Source organism: Pleurodeles waltl, chromosome 7 (genome assembly GCF_031143425.1).
Source record: "Pleurodeles waltl isolate 20211129_DDA chromosome 7, aPleWal1.hap1.20221129, whole genome shotgun sequence".
In the NCBI taxonomy this organism is placed as follows: domain Eukaryota; kingdom Metazoa; phylum Chordata; class Amphibia; order Caudata; family Salamandridae; genus Pleurodeles; species Pleurodeles waltl.
The window spans coordinates 577,138,673-577,160,831 of NC_090446.1; the positions used below are offsets into that span (position 1 = coordinate 577,138,673).

The following is a 22,159-nucleotide window of genomic DNA, read 5'->3' on the forward strand; positions in this document are numbered from 1 at the left end:
AATCCAAAACAGCAGGCCCCACTCCAATCCAAAACAGCAGGCCCCACTCCAATCCAAAACAGCAGGCCCCACTCCAATCCAAAACAGCAGGCCCCACTCCAATCCAAAACAGCAGGCCCCACTCCAATCCAAAACAGCAGGCCCCACTCCAATTTGCCCCTGTACAAACAAAAACAAACTGCCCTACTCCAATCCAAAACAATCTGCCACTGCAATCCAATCTGCCCCATACAATCCAAAAAAATCTAAACCAATCCACCCAACTCCAGAGCGTCCCCTCCAAACCACGTCGCCCCAGTCCAGTCCACCCGACCCAACTCACCCCACTCCAGCCAACCCATCCCACACCAGTCCACCACAATTCAATCCACCCCGATCCAATCTGGCGATCCAATCTATCCCACCCCAGTCCAACCCACCCCAATGTAACACAATCAGCCCGCTTCTACCTACCCACCCACCTCACCCCACCCCACCCCATCCCAATCCAGTCTACCCCAATTTACCCCACCTCACCCCAATCCAGTCCAGTCCAGTCCAGTCCAATCTGCCCCGCTCCAGTCCAGTCCAATCTGCCCCGCTCCACTCCAGTCCAGTCCAGTCCAGTCCAATCTGCCCCGCTCCACTCCAGTCCAGTCCAGTCCAATCCAATCTGCCCCGCTCCACTCCAGTCCAGTCCAATCCAATCTGCCCCGCTCCACTCCAGTCCAGTCCAGTCCAATCCAATCTGCCCCGCTCCACTCCAGTCCAGTCCAGTCCAATCCAATCTGCCCCGCTCCACTCCAGTCCAGTCCAGTCCAATCCAATCTGCCCCGCTCCACTCCAGTCCAATCCAATCAGCCCCGCTCCGCTCCAGTCCAATCTGCCCCGCTCCAGTCCACTCCAGTCCAGTCCAATCTGCCCCGCTCCGCTCCACTCCAGTCCAGTCCAATCTGCCCCGCTCCGCTCCACTCCAGTCCAGTCCAATCTGCCCCGCTCCGCTCCACTCCAGTCCAGTCCAATCTGCCCCGCTCCGCTCCACTCCAGTCCAATCCAATCTGCCCCGCTCCACTCCACTCCAGTCCAATCCAATCCACCCCGCTCCACTCCACTCCAGTCCAATCCACCCCGCTCCACTCCACTCCAGTCCAATCCGCCCCGCTCGACTCCACTCCAGTCCAATCCGCCCCGCTCCACTCCAGTCCAGTCCAATCTGCCCCGCTCCACTCCAATCTGCCCCGCTCCAGTCCAGTCCAATCTGCCCCGCTCCAGTCCAGTCCAATCTGCCCCGCTCCAGTCCAGTCCAATCTGCCCCGCTCCAGTCCAGTCCAATCTGCCCCGCTCCAGTCCAGTCCAATCTGCCCCGCTCCAGTCCAGTCCAATCTGCCCCGCTCCGCTCCAGTCCAGTCCAATCTGCCCCGCTCCGCTCCAGTCCAGTCCAATCCAATGCGCACCGCCCCAATCCAATGCGCCCCGCCCCAATCCAATGCGCCCCGCCCCGCTCCAATCCAATGCGCCCCGCCCCGCTCCAATCCAATGCGCCCCGCCCCGCTCCAATCCAATGCGCCCCGCCCCGCTCCAATCCAATGCGCCCCGCCCCGCTCCAATCCAATGCGCCCCGCCCCGCTCCAATCCAATGCGCCCCGCCCCGCTCCAATCCAATGCGCCCCGCCCCAATCCAATGCGCCCCGCCCGCTCCAATCCAATGCGCCCCGCCCGCTCCAATCCAATGCGCCCCGCCCCGCTCCAATCCAATGCGCCCCGCCCCGCTCCAATCCAATGCGCCCCGCTCCCCTCCAATCCAGTCCAATCGGCCCCGCTGCAGTCCAGTCCAGTCCAGTCCAATCGGCCCGCTCCAATCCAGTCCAGTCCAATCGGCCCCGCTCCAATCCAGTCCAGTCCAATCGGCCCCGCTCCAATCCAGTCCAGTCCAATCGGCCCGCTCCATTCCAGTCCAGTCCAATCGGCCCCACTCCAATCCAACCGGCCCCACTCCAATCCAGTCCAGTCCAATCGGCCCCACTCCAATCCAGTCCAGTCCAATCGGCCCCACTCCAATCCAGTCCAGTCCAATCGGCCCCACTCCAATCCAGTCCAGTCCAATCGGCCCCACTCCAATCCAGTCCAGTCCAATCGGCCCCACTCCAATCCAGTCCAGTCCAATCGGCCCCACTCCAATCCAGTCCAGTCCAATCGGCCCCACTCCAATCCAGTCCAATCCAATCGGCCCCACTCCAATCCAGTCGGCCCCACTCCAATCCAATCGGCCCCACTCCAATCCAATCGGCCCCACTCCAATCCAATCGGCCCCACTCCAATCCAATCGGCCCCACTCCAATCCAATCGGCCCCACTCCAATCCAATCGGCCCCACTCCAATCCAATCGGCCCCACTCCAATCCAATCGGCCCCACTCCAATCCAATCGGCCCCACTCCAATCCAATCGGCCCCACTCCAATCCAATCGGCCCCACTCCAATCCAATCGGCCCCACTCCACTCCAGTCCAGTCGGCCCCACTCCACTCCAGTCCAGTCGGCCCCACTCCAATCCAGTCCAGTCCAATCGGCCCCACTCCAATCCAGTCCAGTCCAATCGGCCCCAGTCCAGTCTAATCGGCCCCAGTCCAGTCCAATCGGCCCCACTCCAGTCCAATCGGCCCCGCTCCAATCCAATCGGCCCCGCTCCAATCCAATCGGCCCCGCTCCAATCCAATCGGCCCCGCTCCAATCCAATCGGCCCCGCTCCAATCCAATCGGCCCCGCTCCAATCCAATCGGCCCCGCTCCAATCCAATCCGCCCCGCCCCAATCCAATCCGCCCCGCCCCAATCCAATCCGCCCCGCCCCAATCCAATCCGCCCCGCCCCAATCCGCCCCGCCCCAATCCAATCCGCCCCGCCCCAATCCAATCCGCCCGCCCCGCTCCAATCCGCCCGCCCCGCCCCGCTCCAATCCGCCCGCCCCGCTCCAATCCAATGCGCCCCGCCCCGCTCCAATCCAATGCGCCCCGCCCCGCTCCAATCCAATGCGCCCCGCCCCGCTCCAATCCAATGCGCCCCGCCCCGCTCCAATCCAATGCGCCCCGCCCCGCTCCAATCCAATGCGCCCCGCCCCGCTCCAATCCAATGCGCCCCGCCCCGCTCCAATCCAATGCGCCCCGCCCCGCTCCAATCCAATGCGCCCCGCCCCGCTCCAATCCAATGCGCCCCGCCCCGCTCCAATCCAATGCGCCCCGCCCCGCTCCAATCCAATGCGCCCCGCCCCGCTCCAATCCAATGCGCCCCGCCCCGCTCCAATCCAATGCGCCCCGCCCCGCTCCAATCCAATGCGCCCCGCCCCAATCCAATGCGCCCCGCCCCGCTCCAATCCAATGCACCCCGCCCCGCTCCAATCCAATGCACCCCGCTCCCCTCCAATCCAATGCGCCCCGCTCCCCTCCAATCCAATCCAATGCGCTCCAGTCCAGTCCAGTCCAATCGGCCCCACTCCAATCCAGTCCAGTCCAGTCCAATCCAATCGGCCCCACTCCAATCCAGTCCAGTCCAGTCCAATCCAATCGGCCCCACTCCAATCCAGTCCAGTCCAGTCCAATCCAATCGGCCCCACTCCAATCCAGTCCAGTCCAATCCAATCGGCCCCACTCCAATCCAGTCCAGTCCAGTCCAATCCAATCGGCCCCACTCCAATCCAGTCCAGTCCAGTCCAATCCAATCGGCCCCACTCCAATCCAGTCCAGTCCAGTCCAATCCAATCGGCCCCACTCCAATCCAGTCCAGTCCAGTCCAATCCAATCGGCCCCACTCCAATCCAGTCCAGTCCAGTCCAATCCAATCGGCCCCACTCCAATCCAGTCCAGTCCAGTCCAATCCAATCGGCCCCACTCCAATCCAGTCCAATCCAATCGGCCCCACTCCAATCCAGTCCAATCCAATCGGCCCCACTCCAATCCAGTCCAATCCAATCGGCCCCACTCCAATCCAGTCCAATCCAATCGGCCCCACTCCAATCCAATCGGCCCCACTCCAATCCAATCGGCCCCACTCCAATCCAATCGGCCCCACTCCAATCCAATCGGCCCCACTCCAATCCAATCGGCCCCACTCCAATCCAATCGGCCCCACTCCAATCCAATCGGCCCCACTCCAATCCAATCGGCCCCACTCCAATCCAATCGGCCCCACTCCAATCCAATCGGCCCCACTCCAATCCAATCGGCCCCACTCCAATCCAATCGGCCCCACTCCAATCCAATCGGCCCCACTCCAATCCAGTCCAATCCAATCGACCCCACTCCAATCCAGTCCAATCCAATCGGCCCCACTCCAATCCAGTCCAATCCAATCAGCCCCACTCCAATCCAGTCGGCCCCACTCCAATCCAGTCCAATCCAATCGGCCCCACTCCAATCCAGTCCAATCCAATCGGCCCCAATCCAATCCAGTCCAATCCAATCGGCCCCACTCCAATCCAGTCCAATCCAATCGGCCCCACTCCAATCCAGTCCAATCCAATCGGCCCCACTCCAATCCAGTCCAATCCAATCGGCCCCACTCCAATCCAGTCCAATCCAATCGGCCCCACTCCAATCCAGTCCAATCCAATCGGCCCCACTCCAATCCAGTCCAATCCAATCGGCCCCACTCCAATCCAGTCCAATCCAATCGGCCCCACTCCAATCCACTCCAACCTTACCACATCCCCAATCCACTCCAACCTTGCCACACCCCCCAATCCACTCCAACCTTGCCACACCCCCAATCCACTCCAACCTTGCCACACCCCCAATCCACTCCAACCTTGCCACACCCCCAATCCACTTCAACCTTACCACACCCCATCCACTCAACACTATCCAGTCCACCCCATCCTCTCCCTCCCAATCCACCTCACCCCCACTCTACTCCAATCCAATCCTACCCACTCTACTCCAATCCTACCCACTCTACTCCAATCCACACCACCCCAGTTCAGTTCACTCCACTCCAATCCACCCCGCTCCAATCCACCCCAGACCAAACCACCGTAATCCAACCCACTCCACACAAATATATCCCACCCCCAACCCAATCCACCCCCACCAATGAAATCCACCCCACTTAATCCAATCTACCCACTCCAATCAAATTCAACCCTGTCCAGTCCAATCCACCACAATCCACCATACACAAGTCCAGTCCAATAAAAAAAAAAAAAAAATCTATTCCACCCCAATCCAATCCACTCAATCCAATCCACCCCAATACCACCCACCCACTCCAGTCCAATCCAATCCTCCCCATTCCAGTCCACTTCAACCCACCCCACCACCAAACCCCAATCAAACCCAGTCAACTCCTCTCCAATCCACCCACTTCAGTTTACCCCACTCTAGATCAATACACCCCACTTCTACCCAGCCCAATACACCCCACTCAACTCAACTCCAATCCAATCAAATCCTATCCAACCTACTCTAGTCCTGTCTAATTCACCCACCCCAATTCACCCCACTCAAAATTATCCCCCCTTAGTCCTATCACCTCAGTCCAATCCACCCACCCCAATCAACCTCATCACATTTTAATCTACCCCACTTTCAATCCACCCCACTGTCCACTCCACCCTATTCCACCCCCACAATGTTCTCTGCCACTGAACCATTGAACTCTACAACACTGTACTCCCCCATCTCCACTCTACAACACCCCACTGCACTATCTTTTAGCCATGCTGCACAGCAGCCACACCGATGTACAACATGGGAAACACACATTGCCAATGCAAATAGCTCTTGTACAGGTGAGACCTATTGGCGTTGCAAATGCTTGATAACTTTTGGCCCAGGGACTGACCCCTCCAAGTCTCCCTCATTGGGCCTGGGGTGGGCAGAGTGTATCCCTACCTTGCCCCCTTTTATACCCCCCATTTTTTTTTTTTTTAAGTTCCAGACGGGACTAAGTCCCTGAGTTCTATAATGGCAGCCAGCACCATTTTCTCATGTTGCTGGCAGCCAATCAGAACAGTCACAAGAGTCTGACTCTCGCTGGTACAAGATGGCCCAAGGGTTAAAAAGAACCCTAGCGCAATCAGAACACTTTTTTTTTTATTTTTTTTTATTAGGTTTAAAACCAAACCGTCCATATATACAAAAAAGATTTAAGCTCATTTTCTCAATAACTACTGAATTATTTGCACCAAATCACAAAAAGCACAATCTGCGGACCAAGATCCAATCAGCTTCCTGCCAAATTTGGTGCAATTCCATTCAGTAGATTTTAAAATGTAGCCCTGCCTAAAGAAGTCTATGAAAAATAGAATAGGGATTTTGCGTTTTGGGACCTCTCCCCCACTACTACCTTTTATTTTTCCCTCCCAGCCCCGGTTGAACAGATCACACCAAAACTTTCCATGCACAAGCTAGGAAAAAAAATAGCACTTTTCTGGAACGTTTATTCAAATGGTGCCAAAGTAGTTAGGAACACAAAGACACACACACACAGTTTACACAAAATGACTTCTAGAGTTAGAAATATAGTAATTAAATATTGCTCTGTAGAATACTAATGTCGATGAAACTCAAATATAAATAACGATTACACAGTGTGCTAAGATATTTTCACAGCATCCTTTTGGAGTGAAAGGGAACCCCTACACTTTCCGAGACATTTAAGGAAATTAGTGATTTATTATTATTTATACGCTAAAATTGTGACAATAACAGCTTTAGGGGCCTTTATCTTGAAATCCGTGGTTATGAACCTAGCCGCACATAAAAGGCCCTGAACAATGTGGTAGACATATGTTGAGGAGACAAGGATGGTGGAAATGGCTGGACACAAGGCATTGAAACACACATTTACTCTACGCTGGACAAGATTGATTTGACAGCACATATGATCTCATTCAGTGTAATTTGGGCACGACGCGTGAAGGGAGCGAAGGCAGAGGTGGATTTTCGAAGGATGCCGGCTCCCTTGGCTCAAACTACATTCTTTCTAAATTGTTTTACACATCAAGTGATTTCAGACATGCAGGCCTGGCCACAGAGATAGCAAAGCCCCGGACCTTATGACAGATTGATGTACAGGTTCAGACTGGGACACTGGAAGATCTGATTAAGGGATCGGGTGTCTAGCTCAGGAAGCCAAGATGTTCTGTGAGAGGAGCTGCGGTACTGTGCAACTGCAGACTTCAGCGAAAGGAGTCTATCTGGAAACAAGCATATGTCACAAGGCAGCGAGATCAACATTAATGGAATTTAGCAGCAGTAGGCTACCCTGAGAGTTCTGGCAGTTTTATTCAGAGGAAATATGGGCAGGAGGGAGGCTAGCTTAGACTAAGTATATTAACAGAAAATATAGAGGAACCAAACCTGCTGCTGGGAAGTATTGAGCGGAAGCAATTTTGCAACCATGCCTAAATATCTGAATTTTTCATAATAAATTGCTCCCCTTTTGACTTATTTGTTGATTTAATAGAAAGTGGCCTCACTCACAACAGAAGGAGAAACATTTATTAGCTATGAAAAACGGTATGCAAGCAAAAAGGTAATCTAGGAAACTAGTCTAGATAGCCCTAATGGTGCTAAAATAGACATTAGTAAACGGCTGGGAAGGAAGGGTTTCCTATACAGATTCAGTCAATGATTTGATGTATAATCATCATCTGATATGTTGCCATTTTTCCTCATATTACCATGTATTGTATTTTTTCTTTTTACCATTATTTAATGTCTGCAATAACAATCATCTATACTATCTGCACTAGGACTGGGCTTCCGTAATTAGTAAAGCATTTTTTAAAAGATAGTGAGAATTTCTTATGTGTTCATCTTTTGGGGAAAAGGGCTTCAGTACTCACTAATAAATGAAATTCTGACTCTCTGCTAGAAATTATCATTATCCCATAAACATTATCTGCTAGTAGGTCATGGAAAATGCATGAGTCACAGCCTGTCTTTCCTGTATGTGCTGGTACATTGGTTCATAACTGTGCTTGCCAGGGTGGTGTGAAAATCGTTCTGGGTCATATTCACCATGGAACTTGTAAAAACCCAGCTGGGCCAATTTCGGTCAAAACATGTCTGCTATGGTCCAATCTTTCCTTGAACATCCGATATTCGAAACTACGTATAAAGGTTGGACGAAATTCTAAATTAGGATATTTTCTGTCTATCACGTTCCTCCCATAATCTGACATTTAAATCATAAATTACAATATTTTTGGACATTTTTACCCTTCCCCAAACTATTCAAAGGCCGAAGCTAGGATAATAAATAAGTCTTCTAGACTATTTTGAATGGATGCACGTTCCCTAAATCTTCTACAACAGTGTGTTAGCTATCCTATTATCTACAAAATCTCTGCTTTCCTGAAAGCACAGCTGAAGGAAGGTAGGGCTTTTAGATATAAACTCTTTGCGGTTACGTAGTTCACAACACCCAGGGACATCTTAATGATTTTGGTGGCCCTGGGCCGAGGGTATTTTGGGGATCTCTGTTGGGAACAGTTTTGAATTCATGATCCAGTTTCAGCTCATTAATGCCCTCTTTGGCCACCTCACAGACAATACACAGACACTCGTCTAAGTTCTAAATATGTTTCCCTCTAATATTCAGGGATTGTGACATGTGCTTTCAATATTGTAACAGCAGCAGCTCACTAATATTATTGCCAATAACCTATGTGGCACCCTCCCATTTCTCACAGACGAGGTCCCGTTTTGGTAATAAAAAAATAAATAAAAATCATATGGAGGTGGAGGATTCCCCCAATAGGATTAGGGATGTGCCCCCCCTCCCCTCAGGGAGGAGGCACAAAGATGGTGTAGCCACCCTCAGGGCTAGTAGCCATTGGCTACTAACCCCCAGACCTAAACACACCCCTAAACCGAGTATTTAGGGGCTCCCAGAACACAGCAAGATAGATTCCTGCAACCTAAGACGAAGAAGGACTGCTGAGCTGAAAAACCTGCAGAGAAGACTGAGACACCAACTGCTTTGGCCCCAGCTCTACCGGCCTGTCTCCTAAAGACACTGCTCCAGCAACGCGTTCCACAGGGTCCAGCGACCTCTGAAGCCTCAGAGGACTACCCTGCATCTAGAAGGACCAAGAACTCCCGAGGACAGCGGCTCTGCTCCACAAAGACTGCAACTTTGCACCAAAGAAGCAACTTTGAAACAACACACGTTTCCCGCCGGAAGCGTGAGACTTTGCAGTCTGCACCCGACACCCCCGGCTCGACTTCTGGAGAACAAAAACTACAGGGAGGACTCCCGGGCGACTACGAGACCGTGAGTAGCCAGAGTTGATCCCCCACAGCGACGCCTGCAGAGGGATTCCCGAGGCTCCCCCTGATCACGACTGCCTGCTTCAAAGACCCGACGCCTGGTAAAGACACTGCACCCGCAGCCCCCAGGACCTGAAGGATCCGACCTCCAGTGCAGGAGCGACCCCCAGGTGGTGGCTACCCCGAGGAGCCCCCCCCTTGCCTGCATCGCTGAAGAGACCCCTTGGTCTCCCATTGAAACCTATTGCGAACCCGACACCTGTTTGCACACTGCACCCGGCCGTCCCGTGCCGCTGAGGGTGTACTTTTTGTGCTGACTTGTGTCCCCCCCGTGCCCTACAAAACCCCCCTGGTCTGCCCTCCGAAGACGCGGGTACTTACCTGCTGGCAGACTGGAACCGGGGCACCCCCTTCTCCATTGAAGCCTATGCGTTTTGGGCACCACTTTGACCTCTGCACCTGACCGGCCCTGAGCTGCTGGTGTGGTAACTTTGTGGTTGCCCTGAACCCCCAACGGTGGGCTACCTTAGACCCAACTTTGAACCCTGTAGGTGGTTTACTTACCTGCAAATCTAACAAACACTTACCTCCCCCAGGAACTGTTGAAAATTGCACTGTCTAGTTTTAAAATAGCTATTTGCCATTTGTGTGAAAACTGTATATGCTATTTTGCTAATTCAAAGTTCCTAAGTGAAATACCTTTCATTTAAAGTATTGTTTGTGAATCTTGAACCTGCGGTTCTTAAAATAAACTAAGAAAATATATTTTTCTATACAAAAACCCATTGGCCTGGAATTGTCTCCGAGTGTGTGTTCCTCATTTATTGCCTGTGTGTGCACAACAAATGCTTAACACTACCCTCTGATAAGCCTACTGCTCGACAACACTACCACAAAATAGAGCATTAGAATTATCTCTTTTTGCCACTATCTTACCTCTAAGGGGAACCCTTGGACTCTGTGCATGCTATTTCTTACTTTGAAATAGTACATACAGAGCCAACTTCCTACACTATTTTAAAAGTGGACACTGCAAAAATCAATAGTTCCTGGGCGAGGTAAGTACAAGTTAGTTTAGCAGGTAAGTAAAGCACTTACAAGTTCAGTCTCTGGGGCATAGGCAGCCCACCATTGGGGGTTCAAGTCAACCCCAAACACCCAGCACCAGAAACACAGGGCCAGTCAGGTGCAGAGGTCAAAAGGGGCCCAAATAACATAGGCACCTTTGGAGACTAGGGATGGTCCGGTTCCGGTCTTCTAGGAGGCGAGTACCTGCGTTCTCGGGGAGCAGACTAGGGGGGTACTGTAGAGCACCGGGGAGGGTCACAAACGGGCACACAAAATACACCCTCAGCGGCACAGGGGCGGCCGGGTGCAGTGTGCAAAGTAGGTGTTGGGTTTTGTATTGGTTTCAATGGAGGGGCCCGGGGGTCACTCTGGCGATGCAGGCAGGGCAGAGGGGGGCATCTCGGCCCAGCCACAGACTAGTCAACGATGAGGGCCGCTTGCTTGTCATTCCTGCACCGGTTAGTTGGTTCCTCTCTGGCCTGGGGGCTGCAGGTGCAGTGCTTCTTCCATGCTTTGGGTTCTTTGTTCTCTCTGCAGGCGTCGCCGTGGGGGTGCAGGGTGGTAGTCTCAGGGTGTCCACGTCGTGGAATTCGCCTGGGGGTCTTCGCTGCAGTGTTGGTTTCTCTGGACACGAGCCGGGGGGTCAGGTGCAGAGTGTTGGGGACTCACGCTTCCGGAGTGAGGCTGGAGTCCCTTTAAAAATGGTTTTGTCTGTTGTTTAGACAGAGCCGCTGTCCACAGGAGTTTCTTGGTCATTTGGGTTGCAGGGCAGTCCTCTGAGTCGCTGGTCCCACTGGATGCATTGCTATTGCAGGTTCTTTGAGTCTGGAGACAGGCCGGAAGGGCTGGGGCCAAGTCAGTTGTCGTCTCTGTCTTCTCTGCGTGGCTTTCAGGTCAGCAGTCCTTCTTTAGGTCGTCAGGAAATCTGTTTTCCTGGGTTCAGGGTCGCCCCTAAGTACTAAATTTAGGGGTTTGTTTAGGGCGGGAGGGCAGTAGCCAGTGGCTACTGTCCCCGAGGGTGGCTCCACCCTCCTTGTGCCTCCTCCCTTTGGGGAGAGGGGCACATCCATAATCCTATTGGAGGACATACTCCAAAGCAAGATGGAGGATTTTCTAAGGAAAGGGTCCCTCAGCTCAGGACACCTTAGGGGCTGTCCTGGCTGGAGGGTGACTCCTCCTTGTTTTTCTCATTATCTCCTCCGGACTTTCCACCAAAAGTCGGGGCTGTGTCTGGGGAGGGTTTTTTTTTTTGAGGGGGGGGGGGGGGGGGGGGGGGGGGGGGGGGGAGGATCTCCACTAACTGGCATCAGTGTGGATTTATTGTGCTCAGAAGTGTAATACCAAAACTCCCAGTATTCAGTGTAGCCATTATAGAACTGTGGAGTTTGTGTCTGACAAACTCCCAGACCATATACTCTTTATGGCTACCCTGCACTTACAATGTCTAAGAATTGGCTTAGACACTGTAGGGGCATAGTGCTCATGCAGCTATGCCCTCACCTGTGGTATAGTGCACCTTGCCTTAGGGCTATAAGGCCTGCTAGAGGGGTGACTTACCGATGCCACAGGCAGTGGGTTGTGGGCATGGCACCCTGAGGGGAGTGCCCTGTCGACTTAGTCATTTTCTCCCCACTAGCACACACAAGCTGTGAGGCAGTGTGCATGTGCTGAGTGAGGGGTCCCAAGGGTGGCATAAGACATGCTGCAGCCCTTAGAGACCTTCCCTGGCCACAGGGCCCTTGGTATCAGGGGTACCATTTACAAGGGACTTATCTGTGTGCCAGGGCTGTGCCAATTGTGGAGTCAAAGGTACAGTTTTAGGGAAAGAACACGGGTGCTGGGACCTGGTTAGCAGGATCTCAGCACACTTTCAATTATAACTAGCATCAACAAAAGGCAACATGTTAGGGGGTAACCATGCCAACAGTGGCATTTTCCTACATCCATGGTGCCAGTTCCAGAAGGTCAGACTGTGAGCTGTCCAGAGCAATGCCTACACAAAGTAGTGGGCTACTCTAAAGGAAAGGACAAGCTGTATATCTCATACAGCAAAGAAGTGCACTTTCACCATGTATTGTGTGCCTTGTGCTGGTGGAGAGGTTGTCTGGAAAATAATACAGAAGCTCACAATGACCATATTCCCGATACTGGCTGCCATGGACATATGGCGCACTGAAAAGGTAATGCACTCCAGTTGTATCGGTAGCCCTAAACGCAGCCAACTTAGTTGGCTTTCTGTCACCTGCTCAAGAACTGTATGTAAACCGACACCTGAAGCATTTCCTTTGTCACCCATTGACTTTGAAGAGCTAGGTGGGGGTCACATTCTTTACCACTGTAAAATGCCACCCACGCACAAATGTAAGCAATGTGCTTTTCTGATGCTTACAAGAGATAAAACCAGCCAGGCGGCATATTTTCTTAATAGTAAGAAAAGTCTTCTCTCTTTTACAATAGCACTACTTTGACTTATTGCGAGAGACACATATATGCTACCTGTACTCAACATTCTGCCTTCAATTTCGCTACCCCCTGAAAGTAAATCAAAGTCTTACAGTGAGGTACTTGCAATTTGGTGAGCCTACAGTAAGTAGTAACTGGTTCCTGTGTTATCAAGGACAAGACATAAATGTTGAGGTTCGATAAGAGGAAACTAATCAGGTTAGGATCTCCAGACCTCTATAAGAGTGACTGTAAACCACAGAAAAGGGACTCTCTTACTATGGTCATTTGCATATTTTAATGTCCCTTATCTGTATTTAGTGATTTCATAATCTTGTGCAGTGCAAATCAGGCTATTTCAGACATCAGATGGCAAGAAAGCTGAACTGTTGTACACCAAGTACTGCATCAAGGGAGCAGACGATGACTGCATTGCAGAGGGAGAGCTTTGGGTGGGTCAGATAGTGGTGTGGTTCATATGCCGGCCATGTTGACTAGCCATTCTCACTGCTTTAGGTATAGCTTGGACAGAAGGATTTTCAGTTATTTTCTGCACCAGACAGTTGGCGGCGGAGAGTTGCATTATGAGAGTTCTGAGTTTTTGGAGCACATCAAGAGAATACTGATGGCACAGGATCGCAAACAAGCATCCTGGGACCGGTTTCAGGGTATCACCCCTCATCAGCCAGGTTAGCTTGAATCTAGTGGCACAGTGAACACAGGACCCACATCTGGGCATTCCCTTCCCACTTAGGGCCACAATTGCAAAAAGAAGTGATGGTGGAAGGAATGCTGAACAATGTTAAACATTCACCCCCCAGTCACAAATCTGGGCCTGAATCAAGCATTTTTCTCTCCAGGCCATTTCAGCTTGGCCCCAAACATATGAATGCTTCAAATGGAGACTGAATTACCACCACTGCAGAGGACAGGCTTCATGGAAAAACTTGTAGGGACTGTACAGTGAGTGCAAACATACAGTACACATTACCTGTAAGTTAGCCTCCTTTCAAAATGTGGCAGTTTTCTCATACGCCATGCAGAGATGAATCAAATAGCACTTACAACCAAATCCTGCAGGTGTTCTGCGGTTTGCTGGTTAAACAGATGCACCAGATGTGGTAAAACTTACATGTTACAAGTATGGGAGAAAAGCAAACTCAGTTTCACGGACCGTGAACAAGATTCCAGTGGAGTTGAAACGCGTTGGTGGTTGCTGATTGTTTGAATAAAAAACACTATAATTAGATTCTTTGGAGTGCTGTGAATAATTCTTGTTGGCGATTATATATATATATATTATATACAAATTTTAAACCACATTCATTCACTCTACTCACGAAATGCAGTACATCTCAATAACTATTAACCCATCTCAGTATCTGCACCACTGTAAGACACTGCTAAAGCAGACTAGCTCCACAGTCTCATCTCTTCGTAGCGCTCATTACTGCTCAGATGCTTTACACCTAGGCAGGACAATCAACTCCCTGCCCTCTTTTCTCCACACAACTAATTCTCAATCAAGCCTTGTGGCACAAGGTCTTGCCTCTTATTACGACTCAACTTTCAGAAATGTACACCTCCCACTCCCCTCTGCTTCTTTCTCAATTTTCTAGCAACATTCACACCCCAAACTTGCTCTGCCAACATCACACCTTTCCTGCCCAAAAGCTCTTTAGGCATAATTTCCATACTCAAACCTGCCACCACAACTTGTGCAAAGGTGCGCCCCCCCCACCTTTTGCCCCTAGCCATCAAACATCTGGCCCTCACTTCACAACTCCGTGCCATCTTGTCCACTCTATTAAACCATTCTTTTTTCCTCTACGGCCTATCCTTTCTTGCCATTATTAAAACACTAGAAAACCTGGCAATGCATAGGCTCAGACACTACCTCTTTACACACTACCTCCGTAACGTTTCTCAATGCAGTGTACTGCATTCAATAGAAACTGTTCTTATTGCAACCTTGGCTACTCCATCATTGTTCTAACCTTCTGCAGATTTTGACACCATTAACAATCCCTCCCTACTTACATCACTAGTTGTGCACACCTCTGCCATGACCTTTAGCAAGATCTTCTCTAACCTTTCAAACTAATCATATGAAGCTATCAGGAGACAGACTTCTAGTTCTCACACAGTCTCATGAAAACAGCTCTGAGTCACTTCTAATTCAAATTTCTTTATTGGGCATCAGAGCACTTTGTGTGATGGACATTGTTATATTACAAAAGAGCTGACAATGTCGGTTCTGCTAGGTGACTGAGGGCCAACTCCCTGCATAGAAAGTTTTGACAGACTAACTTTCAGATACAAAGCTTGAGGTTTGCTCAACACAAATCTCTGACGAATGGTAATGCATGTGCAACAGGTAGCATTTCCACTCTGGTCCTGATGTAGGAATGTCTTTTGAGCAATGTCTTACTGTTCCACAAGTGTACATCATCCTCTCCAAAAAGCGTGCCTCAAAGTACTAAGCTCTAAGCCGATCACCTCCTAGTATTGTAAAAAGATCCAGAAGAACAGCTTTCTTACATATGCATACTTCACCTAATTTTATATAACACATACACATAGCTGTAGTATTAAAATGTACTACAGAGCCTTGAACTTTTCGTTTAAGATTTAGATTGCAGTGTAATATTATACTATATTTTTCCTTCATTCTCATTTCCAAGTGCACTAGTTAATCGAATCGGTGCAGTCATCTTAACTTACTCCAATGAGAAACTTACATATTCTGCACCAAGAAAAGGTGTCTGTTCTAATCATCTGGGTGTGAAACATTCTAATTTGTACTGAAAGTGGACAGAATCTATGTACACATAATGCAGAAGCCAAATACAAGAATGTTTTACTCGCACAGCAAACCCTTATTTCATGCAGCAATTCAACAATGACAAACTTGTATGTAGGAAGCTGGCTCTCTATATAGTATATCAAAATGAGGTACACCCTGCAGAGAGTCCAGACATCCATTATCAGTGAACAGGGGCTTTCTTTAACAATCCCAAAGGGCTCTTTTTGTGGTAGTGTGGGCGAGCAGCCTTAGGCTGATCATAGGCGAGTGTTAGGCACTTGCTGCATATAGAGTCAATAAGTGAGACACACACTCAATAAGGACATCCAAGACCAATCTAGAAAAAGAATACAGTATTTTCTATATGTTTTAGACACCTGATTCTCAAGATCAGGTAAATACTTTAGATTTACTTGCGTAGCTAACTTCCCACCTGTCTTGGTGCCAAATGGGCCTCAGGGCAGGGGGTGGCATCTCCCAGGTCTGGGGGGCACGGGGTCACATATCAAAGCCGGCAGGGGACTTGAAGCCGTTGGCCTTGGTATGCAGATTCACAGGCCATCCTACTGTAGAAAGTGTGAAGAGCTTCCTCCGAAACGGGCATTGCTTCTGGCATCAGAGAGCGTGGGCTCTCACCTCCAGGGGAACAGAAATTTGTCTGTGGTGGCAGGCTGGTTGATACCAGTCAGCCAGCACACTAGAGGACTAGTAGGTTTTCATGGGGCACACCTAAGGTGCACTCTGGATGCATATCACTATAAATCCAATACTGGCAACAGTATGGATTTATTGAGACAAGGTGTTTAATACCAAATGCCTTAGGTTTCAGGGAAGCCATTATGTAGCTGGGTAACCTGTAATGACCAGTTCCCAGTAGATACCTTAAGATGGTTTCCCTGTTCACTTGTAATATCTAGTAATGGAACTAGACATCACAGGGGCATGTCTGCTTCTGCAGATATGTTTCACATAAAATATAATGCACCCTGCCTTAGGGTTTCAAAGCCTGCTGTAGGGGTGACTTACACATATTATATGCAGTGAAATTGGCATGGCACTCACGGTTTGCAATATGACATGCAGGCTGAATGCAATTTGCATGGGGGTCCCTTAGGGTGGCTTAATAAATGCTGCAGCCCTTAGGGACCCTCTTTGGTATTCATGCCCTGGGTGCCACCTACAAGGGACTTACATGAGTGCCAATTGTGTGACAATTCGACCATGTTACCTTGCTTTTAGGGAAAGAGCACTGACACAGGGGCTTGGTTAGCAATGACCCAGTGAACACCAGTCAAAAAACATCAGGACCAGTAGCAAACCGTGGGGTTGACCAGGACCAAAATGGGGCACTTTTCTACACGATACTATATGCACAATACACCTCCCTTCCCCTCCCATACCCGTGGAAAATCTTTTACTTGCCAGCTTCAATTTCAACCAGCGATTAACCTTTCAGATAACTTACAGTTTACACTTCTTAACTATGTCTAGATTAACAACAGACAATGAAACGGTATACAAACAGTTTGAAGTTCAAAACTTCTATAGCCCTTTCTACCGTTTCACCTCGAAAACGGCAAACCCTTAGTTCTAGAAATACAAAATAAAAAAATAAAATAACTTGCCATATTTCGTCATTTGTCTGGTTTAAAAGGAAAACCTCTCAGTGCAATACGGTCTGCTTTGGACCAGTTTTGTGCCAGGAGGGCCCCTAATGCCAGAATCATTTATCAGTGACTATACTGTTCATCTTGGCAGGGTCTTTCCTCAAATGGTAACTCACCTTTCAAATGGAGAAGCTGAACCCATTAAGGCAACAAACATTATTCTATAGTCAACTTATCTTCTATTTATGGGAACCACAAACAAAAAGGATTTGCGAGGGATGTTTTTAATTGTTTGTGGCTCAGCCTCTGATTAGACAGTGATATTTCCATTTTGTCGCATATTTCCCCTTTCTCTCAGAGCAGGGAACTAACTGCCTTTAGTCAGTATTTTGCAAAAGGTAATAAGTACTAAAGGCGTCTACTGAGAAAACATTAAGCCTCTTTCACACTCAAGTGTGTCCATCCTATCTGCTTCAACCTTGCCAGCGTCCAGGGGGTTAAATCTTACATCACCATCACTAAAATGGGATCCAGAACGTTCACTTGCATACCTCTGTCATCTCTCATTCCAACCATTAACAACTCACTGACACACACAGCTTGCAGTCAACACCAGCCTCGACATTCTGTGATGACACCACATACACAATACAGCTCTGGCTGGACGTAAAGTGTCCCCGAGTGAATAGAATTCATACACACAGACAGACCTCAGTTTAAATAACTGATGACCTAAAGCCACTCTCCCTCCTTGCTTTACCTTGAAACATCAGGAATTCTGTAGTATCCGTTTCCGGCCAAGTGTCATTAAAATGTTAAATAAAATAAAAAGGACATAAATAAAATTCATAAGGGCGTGGCCGACTGCAGTGCAAGATGGCCGCAACCTAGAGCGGCTCCCGAGCCCCAGACATCCAATCCCACCAAAATCAGTGATTGTATCCAGCATTCGCAGCCCGCCACCTCTGCGTTGGTGTTTGGGAGCTGCGGCGCTACCTCTGCATCGATTTATGGACCTCTTGGGCGCACCGCAGTCTCCCGTTGGGGCCCAACATGGCATGCGCAGCCACACCCTCAATTTATTGGCTTCCCGGCGCCTTGGAGCTCCGCACCGGCTAACCTCCAGACTCGATAACAAGGAGGTGCGAAAACACCAACGGGCCCCCAGAGATATCATCTATCTATCCAGACTTTGCCAACAGGGGACATAGTGCCCCACATGGACTGGAGGGAGCGGGGTGCCTGAAACCAGCAGAGGCGGACGTTCGCTCTCCACGATCTGCTCTTCAAAAGCCCGGCTGGGCCGGTGTGAAATACAACTAGGGCACCAGAGGCAAACCAGTGGACCTGCAAGCAGCCTTACAATGTCAGGGAGAAACCAGGCTGGCCCTGCTGCTCTACAGGGCACTGAGACACACACACAGACACAGCATGGTGTTCTGAGGCACCAAATGGGCCCTCCAGAGTGCATTGTGCCTGTCAGACCCTGATGTAGAGAGGCACCCACCCTTTTTTCAACGCGCCTTCCGCGACCTCTCCCATGGGACTTGGTGCTGTGACTGAAGTGCACCCAGCGCCACGTGAAGGAGGGCCCTGGTGTTGGAAAGTGTCATCTTTCTAGCATAGCTACCCCCACTTCTTGCCTGATGTCAGTATGTTTAGACTGTAGTTCACTGGGATCCTGCTTATCAGGACCCCAGGGTCTGTGCTCTCTCTCCCCTAAATGTAGTTGCTAGTAAACTTTATACACCCACAAATGGCATACTGGTGCACCTATGTAAGTCCCTAGTATATGGTACTTCGGTACCCAGGGCATTGGTACACCAGGGGTACCCCCATGGGCTGCAGCATCTATTGTGCCACCCATGGGGGACGATGCAAACTGTCTGCATGCCTGCTATTGCAGCCTGCGTGAAACGGTGCACGCACCCTTTCACCACAGATATAAGGCTTGCCTTCTATCCTGGCCACTGCATTTAGACACTGTAAGTCACCACTCTGGTAGGCCCTTCAGCCCAAGAGCAGGGTGCATGTCTCCCAAGTATGACGGTACCCACGCATGAGCAAGGTGCCCCTACAGACCCTAGGCTCCATTTCTTGGGCTCTGTGAGTGCAGGGAAGCCATCTTAAGGTATGTAGTGGACACTGGTCAACACGAGTGGTCCAACTACATAATGGCTTCCCTGAACCTAGGCATGTTTGGTATCAAACATGTTGGAATCATGCAACTACACAGATTCCAGTGCTAGTTTCATGATACCATGTACTCTGGGGGTTCCTTAGAGGATCTCCCAGTTCTGCCTCTGCAGCCTTATGGGGTCTAGCTGCCAGCCCACACTGCTGCTGAGCCCAGACACTGTTCTGTCCTCCTGCTGGCGAGCCTGGCTCAGGCCGGAGAGGCAGAACAAAGGATTTCAGGTTAGGGAGAGGTATGACCACCTCTCTCACTGTGTATTAGGTGTCTAAGGGATGGGGTGGCCTCTGAGCGCCACCAGACTGCTTTGAAGGGCACATCTGGTGCCCTCCTTGCATAATCCAGTTTGTACCAGTTCAGGAATCCCTGGTTCCCACTCTGGAGCAATACTGCACAAAGGACAGGGGAGTGGCCATCCCCCTGTCCAGCTCCTCCCATAGGGAGGTGCACAGAGATCTGCCAGGTGGCCACTTGATTCTGCCATCTTGGAAACAAGTTGGGCAGAAGCTCCTGTGAGGATTTGACTGCTTAGGCCAGGTAGATTATGTCCCTGACCCCTCTTATATGTGGATCACTTCAGAGAGTGACCAACCCCCTTTTAGGGTTACTTAAGGGCTCCCCGACTGGTGGATCCTCAGATTCGTCGAGCAAGACTCTAAAAAGGAACTCTCTGCAAGACACCTTCTACTCCTGGCCTCTGGAATAGCTGCTGGTCTGCTCTGGAACTGAAACACGTCTGCTTCTGGTGGGAAGGCTCCCATTGCAACATTGTTTCTCCGGATCCTGCAAGAATTCTGTAACACTCAAGGATGCGCATCCTCAAGGGTCACAAGGACTCTACACCTGGAAGTACGGAGGAATCTCCCTTGGAGTGAAGGAGTTACTCCCCTACATCCGCAGGGGCCTCAAGACAACGACCAGCTGGTGGGGCCTGCTGTTCCACGGACATCAAACATCTCTGCTTCACAGGTGGTGGGTCTGTGGCTTTCTCTGGGTCCCGCTTGTCTTATGACCAACCTGGGAGGCTGTGAGCCGCTGCTCCTGCCACTGTACTGGAAGCCCTATGCACCACGACTGTTGCTTTTTGCAAGGGCTTGTTGACTCTTCCTCCAGGAGATCTTTAGGCGCCAAGAAGTCCCAGCCTCTGGCACTCTGTTACTCCACGATCAGCCCCTGTCCTGCAACTCCTGCGATGTGTGACTTCTGTTTTATTGTACTGCTGAGGCCTCCTTGTGACTCCCTCTGTCCATCACCTGCGGGTCACTCGTGGGGGCTCCAATGACTTCTGCTGGCCTTCCTGCATGCTGAGGGCCAGCCCATAATCCCCTCGATTGTAGTCTCCTGGACCTTGCTGGTCCCCAGAACTCTGCAAATACTTCTTCAGATCCCGCTTGCATTTACCAGTGCTTGCTGGTGACCTGCCTTGTCACTGACCCTCCTGCAATCCGGCAACCATCGAGGGACAGCCTGTAGGCAACTCCCGAGATCTTCTGCAGCTCTTGGACCCCACAGCTGGACTTCTTCCTCCACCTACTTGCAGGAACTTCACCTCTAGGAGGGTGGGAATTGCCACCTGCACCACCTGGGCACCTCCAAGGGTGATAGACTCTGTCCCCCTTCCTTTTCAGGACCTCCAAGTCCGGCATTCATCCCTTAGTTCCACCAGCCTGGTCCACGCGTCGTGGCAGCAGCTAGACAATCCGACTTCAGAGTCTCTTTTCCCCTCTACATCCAGGTGTCCTAGTGTAGGTATTCCTGTCATCTGGGTATCCTCAGGTAGGGGCACTCGCCAACCTTCCTCTTGTCTGTTGATTTCTTCGGGGTCCACTGGGAAGGATCCTGAACCACACAAACTCCAACCACAACTCCCTGTGTTAGTCTATGGGACGACTGGGTAGCTAACTGCACCCTGCACATGGTCGCTGGGGACACTTACCTCTGTTGTTTTCATCTACCTCCACCCACTAGCTAACTACCAGACTTACCTTGGCTGGGTTCACTATTTCACATTCTATTTAGTGTACAGTTGGACCCTCCCATAGGGCCCTGTGTATTTGTGCTATTTTTGCTGGTTATTTTGTATATATATTGTGAACAGAGATCTCCAAAGAGATATACCAATGCTAGTCTAGTAGTTACTGCTGTAATAAAGAATCCTTTGTTTTTGCAACACTTGTGTGGTACTTTCTTGTGAGTAAATTATTGGGCAACTACTGTGGTACTGCAAGTGCTTTACAATCCTCCTGGGTAAGCTTTAGCTGCTCGCCTCGGTTACCCCTAGAGAGCTTTTGCTATCTGGACACCTATTCACTATCACTAAGCGTCCCCTGGACTCAGTATAGGGTGCCACACCATAGCTGTACACCACAAACTGAGCCAGCTACCTACACGTGGAAGCCGGCCCCAGCAGAAATTGGCCTGCATATCTGGAGGAACACACATAGCAGTAGGGTGCAAATTTATTGCACCAAATATAGTAAGGGAATCCGGGCAGCGTGTCTTTCCATTCTCTGCTCATTGCCCTGGAAGGAGACCTGCAGAGGAAAACCCGACAACTCGCATGGAGATATCTTGCTACCAAAGCTCCCTGGCAACAGCAGGCAGTAGATCTGAGAAGCCCCCCTCCCCCTCCTGTTACAGCCTCACTGGACAAAGGTGCACTGTTCCTAAGAGGCGATGATGGGGGTAGAGGTGCCAGAGCGGCCCATTAAACTAATTTGGACAGGTTCACACATTTCCACACACCCCCAGCCCATCCCCTACCCCCCAACCCATCCCCCACCACCCCTGCATCTC

The 22,159-nt window shown here is 50.5% G+C and overlaps 1 protein-coding gene across 1 annotated transcript in view; it reads right to left on the reverse strand.

Moving 5' to 3' along the window:
* The window catches only part of PHKG2 (phosphorylase kinase catalytic subunit gamma 2), a 48,408-nt gene that overhangs the window by 10,925 nt on the left and 15,324 nt on the right, over positions 1 to 22,159 (reverse strand). The window lies entirely within an intron of this gene.